We start from the raw sequence: 6,064 nt of genomic DNA on the forward strand, positions 1-6,064 counted from the left end.
ACGAGTTTGTTCCGAAATTGCTAAATTTTGACAAAAAGAACCGTCGCATGAGCATTGCTCAAGAACTGTTGAATGACGTCAACGACGACCCAGATTTACTCAAAAGGGTCATAACTGGTGACGAATCATGGATATATGGTTATGATATCGAAACCAAAGTCCAATCGTCCCAATAGAAGAGCCCAGATGAGCCAAGACCGAAAAAAGCACGCCAAGTTCGATCAAATGTCAAAGTTTTGCTCACTGTTTTCTTCGATTACCATGGCGTGGTGCATCAGGAGTTCTTACCATATGGACGTACGGTCAATAAACAGTATTATCTTGAAGTTATGCGCCGTTTGCGAGAAGCAATACGAAGAAAACGCCCAGAATTGTGGAAAAACAATTCATGGCTTTTGTATCACGATATGCCCCTGCTCACTCATCTTTGCTTGTGAGAGATTTTTTGGCCAAAAACAACACCGCAATCATGCCTCAGCCACCATATTCACCGGATTTGGCCCCATGTGACTTTTTCTTCTTCCCAAAACTAAAGAGACCTATGAAAGGACGGAGATTTGCAACGATTGAAGAGATAAAGACTGCATCGCTGGAAGAGCTCAAGGCTATACCGAAAAGTGCTTATGAGAAGTGCTTTGAGGATTGGAAAAACCGTTGGCATAAGTGTATTGTATCTGAGGGGGATTACTTTGAAGGGAACAACATAAATATTGATAAATAAATAAATATTTTTTCTTAAAAATACAAAGTCGCCTTACTTTTTGAACACACCTCGTATATCTTTCTGAAGTGTATGTCAATCAAATGAATGAGTTGTATACTGAGGGCATAGCAATATCGTATAAAGGAAACGAAATCTTGTTTAAATTTTGTACCCACGCATGTCCCGTAGATTCTGTTTGTCGTCCTATCGTTCAGAACAGAATTCAATTTAATGGTTATTACGGTTGTAGCTGGGGATATCAGCTTGGAGAGTACATTACTAGCGTACGTGGTGTAGGTTATTCTGTAAATCAAACTGAGATCGAAAGAACTAACGATAGTCACGAAAAAGACGTCCTATCAGTTTCTGAATCAGGCAAGGTAACTAGTGAAGTGAAAAGTGCATCTGTTATGACACAATTACCTCATTTTGATATGGTATGGTCTTTTCCGTATGAGTATTTACATGCGTTATGCCTTGGAAGTGCTCTTCAAATTTGGAATGAGTGGAAAAATAGCGATTCGCAATTAAATTAAGCAAGAAACATGTAGATTTTATTGAACAAAGGTTTTTGCACAAAACGCTTATTCAAGAAATTCACAGACTGCCGACAAGTGGTATAATCAAAGGATCTGCTAAACCTAAGGCCTCAGAAATCAAATCGTGGCTTTTGTATTTTAGTTTACCATGCTTACATTATGTTTTGCCTGAAGAAGCTTTAAAGCACTACAGCTTACTAGTAAATAGTGCTTTCACTACACTAAAGCCTGCGCAAACTGAGAGAGAACTTGAAAAATGTGATGATGACCTTTTAAGATTTGAAGTTGATTATGAGAAATATTATGGTAAAGAGAAAATGACATTTAACATACACATCCTTAGACATAAGGTTAGTTCTATAAGAAAGACGGGATCCTTATGTTACAATTCAGCTTTTCCATTTGAAAGTTATATCTATACCTTGAAAACATATGTATATGGTCCAAATGGTATGGATCGACAAATTAGCAGAAAACATTTGCAGTATTTACTATTCAAGATAGGTAACACAGATACAATTTCAACGTCAGATAGAACTAAAATGTTCTGTTCAAATTTATTTAACCCAATTAAATTCAGCAAGTCTTTTCGTCACGGAGCGGATATTGTTTATTGCGGAAAAGGTCAGCTGAAGAATGTAGACCGATTTGGTAAATGTATGGTTTACAAGAGATGTATATGCAAGAACACTGTTTATCACAGTGAGAAATATGTTATAAGCAAGAAAACGAATGATTCTGTGATACTTCTACATTCAGGGGAATACGCAAAAATAATAGATATTATAGAATACAATGCCAAATCATTTATACAGCTACGAATTTTTAATATGTTTCCGGAATTGCCATTCGAAGACGTAGAACATATAAGAAAAATACAGTCTGAGCGCAGTAATAAAATTGTTTAACTAGTGAGTGATATTGAATGTAAAGTTTTATTGGTTAATGTCAGAAATGCGAGATACTTGTGCAAAATGCCCAATGATTTTGAAGTACAATAATTATTTTTCAGTGAAAATAATATCGTATATACTTTTTAATCTATATTTTTATATCTATATATAATTCCAATACTGTCAATATGTTGAAATATGACAATACGACGAATTGAACCAGTGTGATGTTCATCTGCTAAAATTCGAAATTGGTTATGAAGAGTACTATGGCGAAGAGAAGATAACGTCCAATCTTAACTCTCTTAGACACATAGTAAGTTCTATCAGAAAAACTGGGTCTTCATGTTACAATTCAGCATTCCCTTTCGAAAGCAATATTTATAAATTAAAAACTTACCGTATTATATTAAATCTTTCAAATAAAATCAATGTTAATTAAAGATAATAAAAAATAAATACCATGATGATGTAATTCCAACCACTTATTAACACTTTGATATCCAATAGGCAGTTTAAGCCAATGATATGGAGGTTTAAAAAGTAGTACTGTAGGTGAAGTAGTAGAACATACTGATAAATAGGCAAACTCCTTACAAATAAAAATATTATTAGGACTCTGAAAGCCTTGAATATATAAAATACAGTCCATCTTAGAGTATAAATCCAATTATTCTCTATGATATGTGAACTGAATCGTATCTCAAGGCAATAATGACTATATTTTCATTCTGAAGTCTTTATGTTGTAACGGGGTAAGACCGTTTAATTATATTTTTATTCGCGCGACTTTGTTGAAAGGGTGAAAGTAATTATCTATGCTCAAAATGCAGTCCGGAGAGCATGTGAAGACAGGCGTCAGTCAACCAATACTACTGTGGGCAAAAAGTAAGGTGAATTTGTTTGTAAAATGAAAAATCTTTATTTATTCTTCTACATCAATGTCATACCCTTCGAAGTAATCCCCTCCCGATAAAATACACTTATGCCAACGTTTTTTCCAATCCTCGAAACATGCCAAATAGTCCCTTTCCGGTATAGCCATCAGCGCCTTCTTCGATTCAGCTCTTATCTCCTCAATCGACTCGAAACGCGTTCCCCGGAGTGGTCTCTTGAGTTTTGGGAATAGCCAGAAGTCACACGGAGCCAAATCAGGCGAATACGGTGGTTACGGAACGATATCCGTCGAATTTTTGGCGAATATTTTGCAAGAAATTGAGCGTTTTCGGTACCAAACGAGATTTGACTTTTCGTAGGCCCAAATGGTCTTTCAAAATTGTTTTCACAGATCCTTCTGATATTCCGATCATATCAGTAAGGTCTCTAACAGTCAACCGACGATTTTCGAGCACTAATTCCTTCACTTTATTGACGTGTTGGTCATCTGTTGACGTCGATGGTCGTCCGGAGCGCTCCAAGTCATCAACACGTTCTCGACCCTCTTTGAAGTCTTTGTACCACTTATAAACATTTTTCTGCGACATGGTAGAATCACCAAAGGCCTTCCGCAACATCCTCAACGTTTCCGCAGCCGAAATTTCATTCCGCAAACAAAATTTGATGGCACTTCTTTGCTCAATTAAATCAGACATTGTAAAAATAGAAACATGCACTCTTGGTTGTTTGGTAAACACAAGCGTAAATATATTACTGATGATGACATTGACATGAAATTTGTCCCAGATGTTATTCGCAGTCCTACCAACTCAAGAAAAAAAGAACTAGCCCGAAATGTTAAGCCCGCGAAGTTTAAATTGAAAATTCACCTTACTTTTTGCCCACAGTAGTAAGTCATCTAATCTAGGAAAAAGTGAGTGGAAGCAAAAGGAAGTAAGCGAGTCGAAAAACACTTGTTAGTAAGACGAACAGAACCTTTTATTATCACTTAAATGCTACATAAGGTCGGCCCGCGCGTTTGTTTACATCGACGCTCGCTCATCGACAACACGTATTGTCGGGACGCTCGCTGCTCTTTGTTACTGGAGCCGCTACATGCACGCTTCGGATTTCAGAAATTAATCATTAAACATGCAACCGCGATCGCGAGATTAAGCTGGCCAGCTTACCTTAATATCGCAGGCGTACGAAGGTGACACAGACGAGTCGCACAGCGATAAAACTGTTCTATTGTTTATGTCGCGGATCGCGAGTTCGCGTACACGATGGTTTCGCCCTCGATGGCGAAACCTCACACACTCTCTCACGACCTGGTCTCGAACTGGTAGTTGTATGGCACCTTGGCGGCGGCGGTCACTTCTCTGGATCACTGGCACGTATTTTGTGTAGGCTTCCGGTATCGGCGGCACGTAAATCGGTGTTAGCGAAACAAAAGCGAGCGAACGTGGTGATGGCTAGTGCTTCATTAGTTCGGTTTCAATCGCGCGCGTTCCGTCTGCTCGCGTGCCGAATTCCTTCGTTACGAATTTCGTCCCCCCGGTAGGTGCTGCCCTCCCAGGCAGCAATTAAGTTAGGTTATCAGCGCTAATTTGACGTTTACCGTCACAATGTATAAACCCTTTAATACTAAATTAATAAGTTAGAGAGTGCTACAGTCGGTTCACCCCCACTCTTTCGTTTTAGCTATCCCTTCCATATACAGCCTACAGCGCCCTCACTTTGTAGGCAGCGCCCTCAGTTTGCTGGCAGTACTCTCGCTTAACCTTTATAAGCCGCTTCGACCTAGCAAAAGAGCGCAGTCTCTCAAGACAGCCTGCGAGCTAAGCTTGCCTTACCTTACTCCATTTTCAAGCAGTTCCTCAGTAGTTAGTTGAATCCTTATTGATTTGTTAAACAAATCAATATTATTTACCAACTGAGAACAAGTTCATTTTAGAGCTGTTCACTACCTTTTCCATCCTTTCAACATAATAATCCTTTATACAACTATAGACAAGTGACTTCATTCGGACGATTTAGATATAGACCATTTTATTAGATGGAGAAATCTAATAATTAATGCTATAATTTCAATTAATGAATTTATGAAACGATCTGATTTAAGTAGAGCAATTCGACAAAGATGTCAAACTTGTGCTTGTTATTTGAATTCTATTGAAGTCAATTTAAGTAAAACTATAAAAGTTGGTGGAAGTATACATCTATTAATAGCTATTCAGGATGAAATACCAGGAGATGGAGTTGTTTGGAGGCCAATTCATTCAGCCTTTGAAAATCGAATTAGTACAGTCTGTATAGCTAATCAACATCATTTAGATATAAAAACATTTCTAGTTGCCGCAAATCAACTTTTACAAATTAAAATACCTCAATTTCTTGCTATCCATAATAACTTAAAAATAAATACAGAAATGGCATCACAATTTATCATAAAGAAAAATCAAGAAGAAGATATTCAAATCAAGTATTTCAATACAGTAAATGTTTGAATTTATAAGACTACTGATCTTGATAGATGGTTTCAAAATAACGTTAAAGATATTATACTTAAACAAATCGAAGAATTTCAAGAAAGAGACTCAGGCTGGTCGTTAAAAACTATTGTTTGACTCACTATTAATATAAATAAGTATAATCCATTCAAACCATGCTCATATATATGCCATTACCATCAAGCTTAAATAATAAAAGAGCTTGTGTTAATGTTATAAATGAAGATAATGAATGTTATAATGGGCTATACTTCCATGCCTTCATCCAGTTGAAAAAAATCAAACAGAGTAATTAAGTACGAGCCGTAGAAGAATGTATTGAATTTTGACGGTATAAGCTTCCGTGTAAAATCAAAAAGTATACCTAAATTTGAAAAGTTGAATAATATAAGTGTAAATTTATATAAACTTAAAAAATATGTATCGAAATATGAAGTCTCACCGTGCTATATAACGAAATTAAAACAAACTAAATATGTGAACTTACTCTTAATACAAAACGAATATATTGATGAAAATGATACTAATAGACCTCGAATA

The sequence above is a fragment of the Phymastichus coffea genome, unplaced genomic scaffold, assembly GCF_024137745.1.
Source record: "Phymastichus coffea isolate CEN01 unplaced genomic scaffold, Cenicafe_Pcof_1.1 PCOF00010, whole genome shotgun sequence".
In the NCBI taxonomy this organism is placed as follows: Eukaryota; Metazoa; Arthropoda; class Insecta; order Hymenoptera; family Eulophidae; genus Phymastichus; species Phymastichus coffea.